The sequence below is a fragment of the Acipenser ruthenus genome, unplaced genomic scaffold, assembly GCF_902713425.1.
Source record: "Acipenser ruthenus unplaced genomic scaffold, fAciRut3.2 maternal haplotype, whole genome shotgun sequence".
NCBI classification, from domain to species: Eukaryota; Metazoa; Chordata; class Actinopteri; order Acipenseriformes; family Acipenseridae; genus Acipenser; species Acipenser ruthenus.
This window is the reverse complement of record NW_026708529.1, coordinates 18,377-35,235: the sequence shown is the minus strand read 5'-3', so window position 1 is coordinate 35,235 and position 16,859 is coordinate 18,377. Positions and strand designations below refer to the sequence as shown.

The 16,859-nt window shown below is 40.7% G+C and overlaps 12 non-coding genes across 12 annotated transcripts; all 12 read left to right on the top strand.

Moving 5' to 3' along the window:
- The first annotated feature begins 623 nt into the window (after positions 1-623).
- On the top strand, positions 624-742 carry LOC131734186 (5S ribosomal RNA). The gene has a single exon (XR_009326824.1). It is a non-coding gene; the product is annotated as a 5S ribosomal RNA (ribosomal RNA).
- An 893-nt stretch (positions 743-1,635) lies between these two features.
- LOC131734204 (U1 spliceosomal RNA) lies at positions 1,636-1,799 on the top strand. The gene has a single exon (XR_009326842.1). It is a non-coding gene; the product is annotated as a U1 spliceosomal RNA (small nuclear RNA).
- Positions 1,800-3,524: 1,725 nt separating this feature from the next.
- On the top strand, positions 3,525-3,643 carry LOC131734185 (5S ribosomal RNA). The gene has a single exon (XR_009326823.1). It is a non-coding gene; the product is annotated as a 5S ribosomal RNA (ribosomal RNA).
- An 893-nt stretch (positions 3,644-4,536) lies between these two features.
- LOC131734203 (U1 spliceosomal RNA) lies at positions 4,537-4,700 on the top strand. The gene has a single exon (XR_009326841.1). It is a non-coding gene; the product is annotated as a U1 spliceosomal RNA (small nuclear RNA).
- Positions 4,701-6,425: 1,725 nt separating this feature from the next.
- LOC131734184 (5S ribosomal RNA) lies at positions 6,426-6,544 on the top strand. The gene has a single exon (XR_009326822.1). It is a non-coding gene; the product is annotated as a 5S ribosomal RNA (ribosomal RNA).
- Positions 6,545-7,437: 893 nt separating this feature from the next.
- Positions 7,438-7,601, top strand: LOC131734202 (U1 spliceosomal RNA). Its single transcript, XR_009326840.1, has one exon. It is a non-coding gene; the product is annotated as a U1 spliceosomal RNA (small nuclear RNA).
- Positions 7,602-9,326: 1,725 nt separating this feature from the next.
- LOC131734183 (5S ribosomal RNA) lies at positions 9,327-9,445 on the top strand. Its single transcript, XR_009326821.1, has one exon. It is a non-coding gene; the product is annotated as a 5S ribosomal RNA (ribosomal RNA).
- Positions 9,446-10,338: 893 nt separating this feature from the next.
- LOC131734200 (U1 spliceosomal RNA) lies at positions 10,339-10,502 on the top strand. Its single transcript, XR_009326838.1, has one exon. It is a non-coding gene; the product is annotated as a U1 spliceosomal RNA (small nuclear RNA).
- A 1,722-nt stretch (positions 10,503-12,224) lies between these two features.
- LOC131734182 (5S ribosomal RNA) lies at positions 12,225-12,343 on the top strand. The gene has a single exon (XR_009326820.1). It is a non-coding gene; the product is annotated as a 5S ribosomal RNA (ribosomal RNA).
- Positions 12,344-13,236: 893 nt separating this feature from the next.
- LOC131734199 (U1 spliceosomal RNA) lies at positions 13,237-13,400 on the top strand. Its single transcript, XR_009326837.1, has one exon. It is a non-coding gene; the product is annotated as a U1 spliceosomal RNA (small nuclear RNA).
- Positions 13,401-15,125: 1,725 nt separating this feature from the next.
- On the top strand, positions 15,126-15,244 carry LOC131734181 (5S ribosomal RNA). Its single transcript, XR_009326819.1, has one exon. It is a non-coding gene; the product is annotated as a 5S ribosomal RNA (ribosomal RNA).
- Positions 15,245-16,137: 893 nt separating this feature from the next.
- LOC131734198 (U1 spliceosomal RNA) lies at positions 16,138-16,301 on the top strand. Its single transcript, XR_009326836.1, has one exon. It is a non-coding gene; the product is annotated as a U1 spliceosomal RNA (small nuclear RNA).
- The last annotated feature ends 558 nt before the right edge of the window (positions 16,302-16,859 follow it).

The window sequence follows — 16,859 nt, the reverse complement described above, 5'->3', positions numbered from 1 at the left end:
CATTAATGCACATTTCTGTACTGTGGGTGTTGTCGAGCGATTGAAAACGAGACATTTTGTGTTTGAATTGAAAGTGATGGTCTCGAGGAGTCGAACAGGTCACAATAAGCCTTCATCCATGTATCATGTAACCACATGTATGCTGTCTCTAACTGGAGGAGAGGGACCCTTGCCGTACTGCTCAGCCTAAAGAACCACACGAGTTGTTTGAAAGGGGGATTTATTTTGTAGAATAAACATCAAATTGGTTTCAGGGCATACAGTCCTCCAACGGCAACACAGCTCAGTAGTACAGCTGAGATCCATTACAACACTGCTGCAGATTCAAACTAAAAGAGGGTAATATACAAAATGGATGCCTTTGAGAACTTAACACTTTCAATGCCAACGTGTGGCTACTACTTTGTGAACATACAATTTTGCAAGAATCTAATGGCACTTTTAATGCTGCTATATACACACACAGACACACGGACACACGGGCCCGCACACGTGGAGCCCAGAGCTGCTTAAATGTTAACGTTTGTGACAAATTAGAGATCTGGAAATCCCTCCCCCAACCTGTCATTGCATGAATGATATTAACTTAATACTATGAAAGAGATAAACCAAGACTGTCGTTCGCTTACGGCCATACCACCTTGAGAACGCCCGATCTCGTCTGATCTCGGAAGCTAAGCAAGGTCGGGCCTGGTTAGTACTTGGATGGGAGACCGCCTGGGAATACCAGGTGCTGTAAGCTTTTCTTTCTGCAGCTTGACAGGGGGCGCTATTTCCCTTGTTATTTATGTTACTAACCTGGAAGCTGTAAGTCTAAACATCGTTTTCTTTTTTTTGTTTTTTTATTGTCCCATTCCACACACGAACAAGTATTGTATCAGCCTTTACTGGTTTTGAAAACTGAGTTAGGACAGAAAGGGTTATCGTATTATATTCTAAGCCGAAACTACCAGTAGCGGTCCGATACAAACAAATGTGAACAGGGTTAAGACAAAAGTACTGACGAGTTTTGCTAGTTATGGTTAGTTTAATTAATTAAAAAAAGAAATAAAAGTTGATGAAGTACTTTTTATTATAGTAACAGAACGAGACATGTTTTAAAGCCACAAACTGCGTGTTTAGATTATTGTGCCAAACAAGAGAACAAAACGAGCATATCAACCAAGAACGGATTTAGTGACCCGTTCATTCGTTCGAGTTTATTTATATTATGTGTGACCTTAACAAATGTTTGACCAATGTTTTGCTTGCTTTCTTTTTGAAAGTCGTACATTTGTTACATTTTTTTTTATTTCGTTTACGCAGACGTGTATACAGACCCGTCGCTTCTTTTGCGGAACATCTCACATGCTGCTGCACGAATGACGTCGTCCTGTGTAAATCCTGGCATCTTGTCCTCCAATGATAAAGGCGCATGCAAATATATACCGAGAGGCATTACGGGAATGCAATTTATAAATACTTATACTGAAAACTGAAGGAACCCATTACACCCAACAGACTGGAAAGTGCGATATGATAACAATGAAAATGTTATATTAGGAAAAGAGTGTTTCTTTAAATTGCAGATGTAGGCACCGTTTCTTTGAAAAATGTCTCTTGTGGACGGGTGACGACTCGCAATGTGTACAACTCATACTTACCTGGCAGGGGAGATACCATGATCATGAAGGTGGTTCACCCAGGGCGAGGCTCGGCCATTGCACTCCGGCTGTGCTGACCCCTGCGAATTCCCCAAATGCGGGAATCTCGACTGCATAATTTCTGGTAGTGGGGGACTGCGTTCGCGCTCTCCCCTGAAACTATGGTCAAAGACAGAAACAAACACGAACCCGTCGGAGGAAGGAACTCACTCACTAGTTGTTCAACAACTCTCCGGCAGGCGGCTTCGTCACACAGGGAGTCAGGTTTTCTTTAAAAGGAGCTCAATGTTTTTAGCTTTCTGACTGTCAAATAAATAGCTACGTGGTTCCTGCACATCTATTTCCATGTTTCGTTATTTTTTATTGACAAGACTAAAAGTAAAGACTCAGCAGTGTCTGTATCAAAGTTTTTATTTTTATTTTAAATAATTGGAAATCATTTTCGAGCTTATCAGTTTTATTTATTTAGTTGATGTTTTTTATTCAGATAAACTGTGCATCACAACTGCTGCTGCTGCTGCTGCTGCTGCAGAGTCACTTACAATAGGACCTGGGTTTTACATCTCATTTGAAGGAAGGAGCACAAGGAGGTTAAGGGACTTGCTCAGGGACAGGGTCACACACAATGAGCCAGTGGCTGAGCTGGGATTGAACCAGGAACCTCCCGGTAACAAGAGCTTTTCTTTAACCACCTGACCACTAAGCCCCTTAAATCATATCTTGGCAGACAAACACTTTAATTAGACAACATAAAACCACATACAAGCAGATTTACAAGCAGGGCTGCAATCGCGTTCGCGCTCTCCCCTGATGTTATAGTCAAAGTTAAAAACACAGGTATTGAAAGCAATTAGCGATTATCTATATATCTCCAGCAGGTGGCTCTGTCAGACTGGGAATGAGATTTTGTTTTTTCTTTCGGAGCGTATAATGTTCTAGAAAGTACCAAAGTGTTTTATGTACATGTATTGTGAAGTGTTTCATCTTGAGAAGACAAAGTAACGAGTCAGCGGCACGTGTATCAAAGTTACAAAGTTGCTAATATTAAAGAAGACGAGGTTCAGCGGTACAGTTGTTTTTTTAAAACATAGTGTTTCAGTTCTGTACAGACGTTCTATGTCGTTATCCGTTATTGATTCAGCTTTATTTAGATGATTGCCTTTACCTTGTTTTAATTTCCCGTTCCTCTGAGATACGAATCTACCAGCTTTACATCTTTTTTTTTTTTTTTTTTTTAACGTATTCTCATTTTGTTGATCATTAATGCACATTTCTGTACTGTGGGTGTTGTCGAGCGATTGAAAACGAGACATTTTGTGTTTGAATTGAAAGTGATGGTCTCGAGGAGTCGAACAGGTCACAATAAGCCTTCATCCATGTATCATGTAACCACATGTATGCTGTCTCTAACTGGAGGAGAGGGACCCTTGCCGTACTGCTCAGCCTAAAGAACCACACGAGTTGTTTGAAAGGGGGATTTATTTTGTAGAATAAACATCAAATTGGTTTCAGGGCATACAGTCCTCCAACGGCAACACAGCTCAGTAGTACAGCTGAGATCCATTACAACACTGCTGCAGATTCAAACTAAAAGAGGGTAATATACAAAATGGATGCCTTTGAGAACTTAACACTTTCAATGCCAACGTGTGGCTACTACTTTGTGAACATACAATTTCGCAAGAATCTAATGGCACTTTTAATGCTGCTATATACACACACAGACACACGGACACACGGGCCCGCACACGTGGAGCCCAGAGCTGCTTAAATGTTAACGTTTGTGACAAATTAGAGATCTGGAAATCCCTCCCCCAACCTGTCATTGCATGAATGATATTAACTTAATACTATGAAAGAGATAAACCAAGACTGTCGTTCGCTTACGGCCATACCACCTTGAGAACGCCCGATCTCGTCTGATCTCGGAAGCTAAGCAAGGTCGGGCCTGGTTAGTACTTGGATGGGAGACCGCCTGGGAATACCAGGTGCTGTAAGCTTTTCTTTCTGCAGCTTGACAGGGGGCGCTATTTCCCTTGTTATTTATGTTACTAACCTGGAAGCTGTAAGTCTAAACATCGTTTTCTTTTTTTTGTTTTTTTATTGTCCCATTCCACACACGAACAAGTATTGTATCAGCCTTTACTGGTTTTGAAAACTGAGTTAGGACAGAAAGGGTTATCGTATTATATTCTAAGCCGAAACTACCAGTAGCGGTCCGATACAAACAAATGTGAACAGGGTTAAGACAAAAGTACTGACGAGTTTTGCTAGTTATGGTTAGTTTAATTAATTAAAAAAAGAAATAAAAGTTGATGAAGTACTTTTTATTATAGTAACAGAACGAGACATGTTTTAAAGCCACAAACTGCGTGTTTAGATTATTGTGCCAAACAAGAGAACAAAACGAGCATATCAATCAAGAACGGATTTAGTGACCCGTTCATTCGTTCGAGTTTATTTATATTATGTGTGACCTTAACAAATGTTTGACCAATGTTTTGCTTGCTTTCTTTTTGAAAGTCGTACATTTGTTACATTTTTTTTTATTTCGTTTACGCAGACGTGTATACAGACCCGTCGCTTCTTTTGCGGAACATCTCACATGCTGCTGCACGAATGACGTCGTCCTGTGTAAATCCTGGCATCTTGTCCTCCAATGATAAAGGCGCATGCAAATATATACCGAGAGGCATTACGGGAATGCAATTTATAAATACTTATACTGAAAACTGAAGGAACCCATTACACCCAACAGACTGGAAAGTGCGATATGATAACAATGAAAATGTTATATTAGGAAAAGAGTGTTTCTTTAAATTGCAGATGTAGGCACCGTTTCTTTGAAAAATGTCTCTTGTGGACGGGTGACGACTCGCAATGTGTACAACTCATACTTACCTGGCAGGGGAGATACCATGATCATGAAGGTGGTTCACCCAGGGCGAGGCTCGGCCATTGCACTCCGGCTGTGCTGACCCCTGCGAATTCCCCAAATGCGGGAATCTCGACTGCATAATTTCTGGTAGTGGGGGACTGCGTTCGCGCTCTCCCCTGAAACTATGGTCAAAGACAGAAACAAACACGAACCCGTCGGAGGAAGGAACTCACTCACTAGTTGTTCAACAACTCTCCGGCAGGCGGCTTCGTCACACAGGGAGTCAGGTTTTCTTTAAAAGGAGCTCAATGTTTTTAGCTTTCTGACTGTCAAATAAATAGCTACGTGGTTCCTGCACATCTATTTCCATGTTTCGTTATTTTTTATTGACAAGACTAAAAGTAAAGACTCAGCAGTGTCTGTATCAAAGTTTTTATTTTTATTTTAAATAATTGGAAATCATTTTCGAGCTTATCAGTTTTATTTATTTAGTTGATGTTTTTTATTCAGATAAACTGTGCATCACAACTGCTGCTGCTGCTGCTGCTGCTGCAGAGTCACTTACAATAGGACCTGGGTTTTACATCTCATTTGAAGGAAGGAGCACAAGGAGGTTAAGGGACTTGCTCAGGGACAGGGTCACACACAATGAGCCAGTGGCTGAGCTGGGATTGAACCAGGAACCTCCCGGTAACAAGAGCTTTTCTTTAACCACCTGACCACTAAGCCCCTTAAATCATATCTTGGCAGACAAACACTTTAATTAGACAACATAAAACCACATACAAGCAGATTTACAAGCAGGGCTGCAATCGCGTTCGCGCTCTCCCCTGATGTTATAGTCAAAGTTAAAAACACAGGTATTGAAAGCAATTAGCGATTATCTATATATCTCCAGCAGGTGGCTCTGTCAGACTGGGAATGAGATTTTGTTTTTTCTTTCGGAGCGTATAATGTTCTAGAAAGTACCAAAGTGTTTTATGTACATGTATTGTGAAGTGTTTCATCTTGAGAAGACAAAGTAACGAGTCAGCGGCACGTGTATCAAAGTTACAAAGTTGCTAATATTAAAGAAGACGAGGTTCAGCGGTACAGTTGTTTTTTTAAAACATAGTGTTTCAGTTCTGTACAGACGTTCTATGTCGTTATCCGTTATTGATTCAGCTTTATTTAGATGATTGCCTTTACCTTGTTTTAATTTCCCGTTCCTCTGAGATACGAATCTACCAGCTTTACATCTTTTTTTTTTTTTTTTTTTTAACGTATTCTCATTTTGTTGATCATTAATGCACATTTCTGTACTGTGGGTGTTGTCGAGCGATTGAAAACGAGACATTTTGTGTTTGAATTGAAAGTGATGGTCTCGAGGAGTCGAACAGGTCACAATAAGCCTTCATCCATGTATCATGTAACCACATGTATGCTGTCTCTAACTGGAGGAGAGGGACCCTTGCCGTACTGCTCAGCCTAAAGAACCACACGAGTTGTTTGAAAGGGGGATTTATTTTGTAGAATAAACATCAAATTGGTTTCAGGGCATACAGTCCTCCAACGGCAACACAGCTCAGTAGTACAGCTGAGATCCATTACAACACTGCTGCAGATTCAAACTAAAAGAGGGTAATATACAAAATGGATGCCTTTGAGAACTTAACACTTTCAATGCCAACGTGTGGCTACTACTTTGTGAACATACAATTTCGCAAGAATCTAATGGCACTTTTAATGCTGCTATATACACACACAGACACACGGACACACGGGCCCGCACACGTGGAGCCCAGAGCTGCTTAAATGTTAACGTTTGTGACAAATTAGAGATCTGGAAATCCCTCCCCCAACCTGTCATTGCATGAATGATATTAACTTAATACTATGAAAGAGATAAACCAAGACTGTCGTTCGCTTACGGCCATACCACCTTGAGAACGCCCGATCTCGTCTGATCTCGGAAGCTAAGCAAGGTCGGGCCTGGTTAGTACTTGGATGGGAGACCGCCTGGGAATACCAGGTGCTGTAAGCTTTTCTTTCTGCAGCTTGACAGGGGGCGCTATTTCCCTTGTTATTTATGTTACTAACCTGGAAGCTGTAAGTCTAAACATCGTTTTCTTTTTTTTGTTTTTTTATTGTCCCATTCCACACACGAACAAGTATTGTATCAGCCTTTACTGGTTTTGAAAACTGAGTTAGGACAGAAAGGGTTATCGTATTATATTCTAAGCCGAAACTACCAGTAGCGGTCCGATACAAACAAATGTGAACAGGGTTAAGACAAAAGTACTGACGAGTTTTGCTAGTTATGGTTAGTTTAATTAATTAAAAAAAGAAATAAAAGTTGATGAAGTACTTTTTATTATAGTAACAGAACGAGACATGTTTTAAAGCCACAAACTGCGTGTTTAGATTATTGTGCCAAACAAGAGAACAAAACGAGCATATCAATCAAGAACGGATTTAGTGACCCGTTCATTCGTTCGAGTTTATTTATATTATGTGTGACCTTAACAAATGTTTGACCAATGTTTTGCTTGCTTTCTTTTTGAAAGTCGTACATTTGTTACATTTTTTTTTATTTCGTTTACGCAGACGTGTATACAGACCCGTCGCTTCTTTTGCGGAACATCTCACATGCTGCTGCACGAATGACGTCGTCCTGTGTAAATCCTGGCATCTTGTCCTCCAATGATAAAGGCGCATGCAAATATATACCGAGAGGCATTACGGGAATGCAATTTATAAATACTTATACTGAAAACTGAAGGAACCCATTACACCCAACAGACTGGAAAGTGCGATATGATAACAATGAAAATGTTATATTAGGAAAAGAGTGTTTCTTTAAATTGCAGATGTAGGCACCGTTTCTTTGAAAAATGTCTCTTGTGGACGGGTGACGACTCGCAATGTGTACAACTCATACTTACCTGGCAGGGGAGATACCATGATCATGAAGGTGGTTCACCCAGGGCGAGGCTCGGCCATTGCACTCCGGCTGTGCTGACCCCTGCGAATTCCCCAAATGCGGGAATCTCGACTGCATAATTTCTGGTAGTGGGGGACTGCGTTCGCGCTCTCCCCTGAAACTATGGTCAAAGACAGAAACAAACACGAACCCGTCGGAGGAAGGAACTCACTCACTAGTTGTTCAACAACTCTCCGGCAGGCGGCTTCGTCACACAGGGAGTCAGGTTTTCTTTAAAAGGAGCTCAATGTTTTTAGCTTTCTGACTGTCAAATAAATAGCTACGTGGTTCCTGCACATCTATTTCCATGTTTCGTTATTTTTTATTGACAAGACTAAAAGTAAAGACTCAGCAGTGTCTGTATCAAAGTTTTTATTTTTATTTTAAATAATTGGAAATCATTTTCGAGCTTATCAGTTTTATTTATTTAGTTGATGTTTTTTATTCAGATAAACTGTGCATCACAACTGCTGCTGCTGCTGCTGCTGCTGCAGAGTCACTTACAATAGGACCTGGGTTTTACATCTCATTTGAAGGAAGGAGCACAAGGAGGTTAAGGGACTTGCTCAGGGACAGGGTCACACACAATGAGCCAGTGGCTGAGCTGGGATTGAACCAGGAACCTCCCGGTAACAAGAGCTTTTCTTTAACCACCTGACCACTAAGCCCCTTAAATCATATCTTGGCAGACAAACACTTTAATTAGACAACATAAAACCACATACAAGCAGATTTACAAGCAGGGCTGCAATCGCGTTCGCGCTCTCCCCTGATGTTATAGTCAAAGTTAAAAACACAGGTATTGAAAGCAATTAGCGATTATCTATATATCTCCAGCAGGTGGCTCTGTCAGACTGGGAATGAGATTTTGTTTTTTCTTTCGGAGCGTATAATGTTCTAGAAAGTACCAAAGTGTTTTATGTACATGTATTGTGAAGTGTTTCATCTTGAGAAGACAAAGTAACGAGTCAGCGGCACGTGTATCAAAGTTACAAAGTTGCTAATATTAAAGAAGACGAGGTTCAGCGGTACAGTTGTTTTTTTAAAACATAGTGTTTCAGTTCTGTACAGACGTTCTATGTCGTTATCCGTTATTGATTCAGCTTTATTTAGATGATTGCCTTTACCTTGTTTTAATTTCCCGTTCCTCTGAGATACGAATCTACCAGCTTTACATCTTTTTTTTTTTTTTTTTTTTAACGTATTCTCATTTTGTTGATCATTAATGCACATTTCTGTACTGTGGGTGTTGTCGAGCGATTGAAAACGAGACATTTTGTGTTTGAATTGAAAGTGATGGTCTCGAGGAGTCGAACAGGTCACAATAAGCCTTCATCCATGTATCATGTAACCACATGTATGCTGTCTCTAACTGGAGGAGAGGGACCCTTGCCGTACTGCTCAGCCTAAAGAACCACACGAGTTGTTTGAAAGGGGGATTTATTTTGTAGAATAAACATCAAATTGGTTTCAGGGCATACAGTCCTCCAACGGCAACACAGCTCAGTAGTACAGCTGAGATCCATTACAACACTGCTGCAGATTCAAACTAAAAGAGGGTAATATACAAAATGGATGCCTTTGAGAACTTAACACTTTCAATGCCAACGTGTGGCTACTACTTTGTGAACATACAATTTCGCAAGAATCTAATGGCACTTTTAATGCTGCTATATACACACACAGACACACGGACACACGGGCCCGCACACGTGGAGCCCAGAGCTGCTTAAATGTTAACGTTTGTGACAAATTAGAGATCTGGAAATCCCTCCCCCAACCTGTCATTGCATGAATGATATTAACTTAATACTATGAAAGAGATAAACCAAGACTGTCGTTCGCTTACGGCCATACCACCTTGAGAACGCCCGATCTCGTCTGATCTCGGAAGCTAAGCAAGGTCGGGCCTGGTTAGTACTTGGATGGGAGACCGCCTGGGAATACCAGGTGCTGTAAGCTTTTCTTTCTGCAGCTTGACAGGGGGCGCTATTTCCCTTGTTATTTATGTTACTAACCTGGAAGCTGTAAGTCTAAACATCGTTTTCTTTTTTTTGTTTTTTTATTGTCCCATTCCACACACGAACAAGTATTGTATCAGCCTTTACTGGTTTTGAAAACTGAGTTAGGACAGAAAGGGTTATCGTATTATATTCTAAGCCGAAACTACCAGTAGCGGTCCGATACAAACAAATGTGAACAGGGTTAAGACAAAAGTACTGACGAGTTTTGCTAGTTATGGTTAGTTTAATTAATTAAAAAAAGAAATAAAAGTTGATGAAGTACTTTTTATTATAGTAACAGAACGAGACATGTTTTAAAGCCACAAACTGCGTGTTTAGATTATTGTGCCAAACAAGAGAACAAAACGAGCATATCAATCAAGAACGGATTTAGTGACCCGTTCATTCGTTCGAGTTTATTTATATTATGTGTGACCTTAACAAATGTTTGACCAATGTTTTGCTTGCTTTCTTTTTGAAAGTCGTACATTTGTTACATTTTTTTTTATTTCGTTTACGCAGACGTGTATACAGACCCGTCGCTTCTTTTGCGGAACATCTCACATGCTGCTGCACGAATGACGTCGTCCTGTGTAAATCCTGGCATCTTGTCCTCCAATGATAAAGGCGCATGCAAATATATACCGAGAGGCATTACGGGAATGCAATTTATAAATACTTATACTGAAAACTGAAGGAACCCATTACACCCAACAGACTGGAAAGTGCGATATGATAACAATGAAAATGTTATATTAGGAAAAGAGTGTTTCTTTAAATTGCAGATGTAGGCACCGTTTCTTTGAAAAATGTCTCTTGTGGACGGGTGACGACTCGCAATGTGTACAACTCATACTTACCTGGCAGGGGAGATACCATGATCATGAAGGTGGTTCACCCAGGGCGAGGCTCGGCCATTGCACTCCGGCTGTGCTGACCCCTGCGAATTCCCCAAATGCGGGAATCTCGACTGCATAATTTCTGGTAGTGGGGGACTGCGTTCGCGCTCTCCCCTGAAACTATGGTCAAAGACAGAAACAAACACGAACCCGTCGGAGGAAGGAACTCACTCACTAGTTGTTCAACAACTCTCCGGCAGGCGGCTTCGTCACACAGGGAGTCAGGTTTTCTTTAAAAGGAGCTCAATGTTTTTAGCTTTCTGACTGTCAAATAAATAGCTACGTGGTTCCTGCACATCTATTTCCATGTTTCGTTATTTTTTATTGACAAGACTAAAAGTAAAGACTCAGCAGTGTCTGTATCAAAGTTTTTATTTTTATTTTAAATAATTGGAAATCATTTTCGAGCTTATCAGTTTTATTTATTTAGTTGATGTTTTTTATTCAGATAAACTGTGCATCACAACTGCTGCTGCTGCTGCTGCTGCAGAGTCACTTACAATAGGACCTGGGTTTTACATCTCATTTGAAGGAAGGAGCACAAGGAGGTTAAGGGACTTGCTCAGGGACAGGGTCACACACAATGAGCCAGTGGCTGAGCTGGGATTGAACCAGGAACCTCCCGGTAACAAGAGCTTTTCTTTAACCACCTGACCACTAAGCCCCTTAAATCATATCTTGGCAGACAAACACTTTAATTAGACAACATAAAACCACATACAAGCAGATTTACAAGCAGGGCTGCAATCGCGTTCGCGCTCTCCCCTGATGTTATAGTCAAAGTTAAAAACACAGGTATTGAAAGCAATTAGCGATTATCTATATATCTCCAGCAGGTGGCTCTGTCAGACTGGGAATGAGATTTTGTTTTTTCTTTCGGAGCGTATAATGTTCTAGAAAGTACCAAAGTGTTTTATGTACATGTATTGTGAAGTGTTTCATCTTGAGAAGACAAAGTAACGAGTCAGCGGCACGTGTATCAAAGTTACAAAGTTGCTAATATTAAAGAAGACGAGGTTCAGCGGTACAGTTGTTTTTTTAAAACATAGTGTTTCAGTTCTGTACAGACGTTCTATGTCGTTATCCGTTATTGATTCAGCTTTATTTAGATGATTGCCTTTACCTTGTTTTAATTTCCCGTTCCTCTGAGATACGAATCTACCAGCTTTACATCTTTTTTTTTTTTTTTTTTTTAACGTATTCTCATTTTGTTGATCATTAATGCACATTTCTGTACTGTGGGTGTTGTCGAGCGATTGAAAACGAGACATTTTGTGTTTGAATTGAAAGTGATGGTCTCGAGGAGTCGAACAGGTCACAATAAGCCTTCATCCATGTATCATGTAACCACATGTATGCTGTCTCTAACTGGAGGAGAGGGACCCTTGCCGTACTGCTCAGCCTAAAGAACCACACGAGTTGTTTGAAAGGGGGATTTATTTTGTAGAATAAACATCAAATTGGTTTCAGGGCATACAGTCCTCCAACGGCAACACAGCTCAGTAGTACAGCTGAGATCCATTACAACACTGCTGCAGATTCAAACTAAAAGAGGGTAATATACAAAATGGATGCCTTTGAGAACTTAACACTTTCAATGCCAACGTGTGGCTACTACTTTGTGAACATACAATTTCGCAAGAATCTAATGGCACTTTTAATGCTGCTATATACACACACAGACACACGGACACACGGGCCCGCACACGTGGAGCCCAGAGCTGCTTAAATGTTAACGTTTGTGACAAATTAGAGATCTGGAAATCCCTCCCCCAACCTGTCATTGCATGAATGATATTAACTTAATACTATGAAAGAGATAAACCAAGACTGTCGTTCGCTTACGGCCATACCACCTTGAGAACGCCCGATCTCGTCTGATCTCGGAAGCTAAGCAAGGTCGGGCCTGGTTAGTACTTGGATGGGAGACCGCCTGGGAATACCAGGTGCTGTAAGCTTTTCTTTCTGCAGCTTGACAGGGGGCGCTATTTCCCTTGTTATTTATGTTACTAACCTGGAAGCTGTAAGTCTAAACATCGTTTTCTTTTTTTTGTTTTTTTATTGTCCCATTCCACACACGAACAAGTATTGTATCAGCCTTTACTGGTTTTGAAAACTGAGTTAGGACAGAAAGGGTTATCGTATTATATTCTAAGCCGAAACTACCAGTAGCGGTCCGATACAAACAAATGTGAACAGGGTTAAGACAAAAGTACTGACGAGTTTTGCTAGTTATGGTTAGTTTAATTAATTAAAAAAAGAAATAAAAGTTGATGAAGTACTTTTTATTATAGTAACAGAACGAGACATGTTTTAAAGCCACAAACTGCGTGTTTAGATTATTGTGCCAAACAAGAGAACAAAACGAGCATATCAATCAAGAACGGATTTAGTGACCCGTTCATTCGTTCGAGTTTATTTATATTATGTGTGACCTTAACAAATGTTTGACCAATGTTTTGCTTGCTTTCTTTTTGAAAGTCGTACATTTGTTACATTTTTTTTTATTTCGTTTACGCAGACGTGTATACAGACCCGTCGCTTCTTTTGCGGAACATCTCACATGCTGCTGCACGAATGACGTCGTCCTGTGTAAATCCTGGCATCTTGTCCTCCAATGATAAAGGCGCATGCAAATATATACCGAGAGGCATTACGGGAATGCAATTTATAAATACTTATACTGAAAACTGAAGGAACCCATTACACCCAACAGACTGGAAAGTGCGATATGATAACAATGAAAATGTTATATTAGGAAAAGAGTGTTTCTTTAAATTGCAGATGTAGGCACCGTTTCTTTGAAAAATGTCTCTTGTGGACGGGTGACGACTCGCAATGTGTACAACTCATACTTACCTGGCAGGGGAGATACCATGATCATGAAGGTGGTTCACCCAGGGCGAGGCTCGGCCATTGCACTCCGGCTGTGCTGACCCCTGCGAATTCCCCAAATGCGGGAATCTCGACTGCATAATTTCTGGTAGTGGGGGACTGCGTTCGCGCTCTCCCCTGAAACTATGGTCAAAGACAGAAACAAACACGAACCCGTCGGAGGAAGGAACTCACTCACTAGTTGTTCAACAACTCTCCGGCAGGCGGCTTCGTCACACAGGGAGTCAGGTTTTCTTTAAAAGGAGCTCAATGTTTTTAGCTTTCTGACTGTCAAATAAATAGCTACGTGGTTCCTGCACATCTATTTCCATGTTTCGTTATTTTTTATTGACAAGACTAAAAGTAAAGACTCAGCAGTGTCTGTATCAAAGTTTTTATTTTTATTTTAAATAATTGGAAATCATTTTCGAGCTTATCAGTTTTATTTATTTAGTTGATGTTTTTTATTCAGATAAACTGTGCATCACAACTGCTGCTGCTGCTGCTGCTGCTGCAGAGTCACTTACAATAGGACCTGGGTTTTACATCTCATTTGAAGGAAGGAGCACAAGGAGGTTAAGGGACTTGCTCAGGGACAGGGTCACACACAATGAGCCAGTGGCTGAGCTGGGATTGAACCAGGAACCTCCCGGTAACAAGAGCTTTTCTTTAACCACCTGACCACTAAGCCCCTTAAATCATATCTTGGCAGACAAACACTTTAATTAGACAACATAAAACCACATACAAGCAGATTTACAAGCAGGGCTGCAATCGCGTTCGCGCTCTCCCCTGATGTTATAGTCAAAGTTAAAAACACAGGTATTGAAAGCAATTAGCGATTATCTATATATCTCCAGCAGGTGGCTCTGTCAGACTGGGAATGAGATTTTGTTTTTTCTTTCGGAGCGTATAATGTTCTAGAAAGTACCAAAGTGTTTTATGTACATGTATTGTGAAGTGTTTCATCTTGAGAAGACAAAGTAACGAGTCAGCGGCACGTGTATCAAAGTTACAAAGTTGCTAATATTAAAGAAGACGAGGTTCAGCGGTACAGTTGTTTTTTTAAAACATAGTGTTTCAGTTCTGTACAGACGTTCTATGTCGTTATCCGTTATTGATTCAGCTTTATTTAGATGATTGCCTTTACCTTGTTTTAATTTCCCGTTCCTCTGAGATACGAATCTACCAGCTTTACATCTTTTTTTTTTTTTTTTTTTTAACGTATTCTCATTTTGTTGATCATTAATGCACATTTCTGTACTGTGGGTGTTGTCGAGCGATTGAAAACGAGACATTTTGTGTTTGAATTGAAAGTGATGGTCTCGAGGAGTCGAACAGGTCACAATAAGCCTTCATCCATGTATCATGTAACCACATGTATGCTGTCTCTAACTGGAGGAGAGGGACCCTTGCCGTACTGCTCAGCCTAAAGAACCACACGAGTTGTTTGAAAGGGGGATTTATTTTGTAGAATAAACATCAAATTGGTTTCAGGGCATACAGTCCTCCAACGGCAACACAGCTCAGTAGTACAGCTGAGATCCATTACAACACTGCTGCAGATTCAAACTAAAAGAGGGTAATATACAAAATGGATGCCTTTGAGAACTTAACACTTTCAATGCCAACGTGTGGCTACTACTTTGTGAACATACAATTTCGCAAGAATCTAATGGCACTTTTAATGCTGCTATATACACACACAGACACACGGACACACGGGCCCGCACACGTGGAGCCCAGAGCTGCTTAAATGTTAACGTTTGTGACAAATTAGAGATCTGGAAATCCCTCCCCCAACCTGTCATTGCATGAATGATATTAACTTAATACTATGAAAGAGATAAACCAAGACTGTCGTTCGCTTACGGCCATACCACCTTGAGAACGCCCGATCTCGTCTGATCTCGGAAGCTAAGCAAGGTCGGGCCTGGTTAGTACTTGGATGGGAGACCGCCTGGGAATACCAGGTGCTGTAAGCTTTTCTTTCTGCAGCTTGACAGGGGGCGCTATTTCCCTTGTTATTTATGTTACTAACCTGGAAGCTGTAAGTCTAAACATCGTTTTCTTTTTTTTGTTTTTTTATTGTCCCATTCCACACACGAACAAGTATTGTATCAGCCTTTACTGGTTTTGAAAACTGAGTTAGGACAGAAAGGGTTATCGTATTATATTCTAAGCCGAAACTACCAGTAGCGGTCCGATACAAACAAATGTGAACAGGGTTAAGACAAAAGTACTGACGAGTTTTGCTAGTTATGGTTAGTTTAATTAATTAAAAAAAGAAATAAAAGTTGATGAAGTACTTTTTATTATAGTAACAGAACGAGACATGTTTTAAAGCCACAAACTGCGTGTTTAGATTATTGTGCCAAACAAGAGAACAAAACGAGCATATCAACCAAGAACGGATTTAGTGACCCGTTCATTCGTTCGAGTTTATTTATATTATGTGTGACCTTAACAAATGTTTGACCAATGTTTTGCTTGCTTTCTTTTTGAAAGTCGTACATTTGTTACATTTTTTTTTATTTCGTTTACGCAGACGTGTATACAGACCCGTCGCTTCTTTTGCGGAACATCTCACATGCTGCTGCACGAATGACGTCGTCCTGTGTAAATCCTGGCATCTTGTCCTCCAATGATAAAGGCGCATGCAAATATATACCGAGAGGCATTACGGGAATGCAATTTATAAATACTTATACTGAAAACTGAAGGAACCCATTACACCCAACAGACTGGAAAGTGCGATATGATAACAATGAAAATGTTATATTAGGAAAAGAGTGTTTCTTTAAATTGCAGATGTAGGCACCGTTTCTTTGAAAAATGTCTCTTGTGGACGGGTGACGACTCGCAATGTGTACAACTCATACTTACCTGGCAGGGGAGATACCATGATCATGAAGGTGGTTCACCCAGGGCGAGGCTCGGCCATTGCACTCCGGCTGTGCTGACCCCTGCGAATTCCCCAAATGCGGGAATCTCGACTGCATAATTTCTGGTAGTGGGGGACTGCGTTCGCGCTCTCCCCTGAAACTATGGTCAAAGACAGAAACAAACACGAACCCGTCGGAGGAAGGAACTCACTCACTAGTTGTTCAACAACTCTCCGGCAGGCGGCTTCGTCACACAGGGAGTCAGGTTTTCTTTAAAAGGAGCTCAATGTTTTTAGCTTTCTGACTGTCAAATAAATAGCTACGTGGTTCCTGCACATCTATTTCCATGTTTCGTTATTTTTTATTGACAAGACTAAAAGTAAAGACTCAGCAGTGTCTGTATCAAAGTTTTTATTTTTATTTTAAATAATTGGAAATCATTTTCGAGCTTATCAGTTTTATTTATTTAGTTGATGTTTTTTATTCAGATAAACTGTGCATCACAACTGCTGCTGCTGCTGCTGCTGCTGCAGAGTCACTTACAATAGGACCTGGGTTTTACATCTCATTTGAAGGAAGGAGCACAAGGAGGTTAAGGGACTTGCTCAGGGACAGGGTCACACACAATGAGCCAGTGGCTGAGCTGGGATTGAACCAGGAACCTCCCGGTAACAAGAGCTTTTCTTTAACCACCTGACCACTAAGCCCCTTAAAT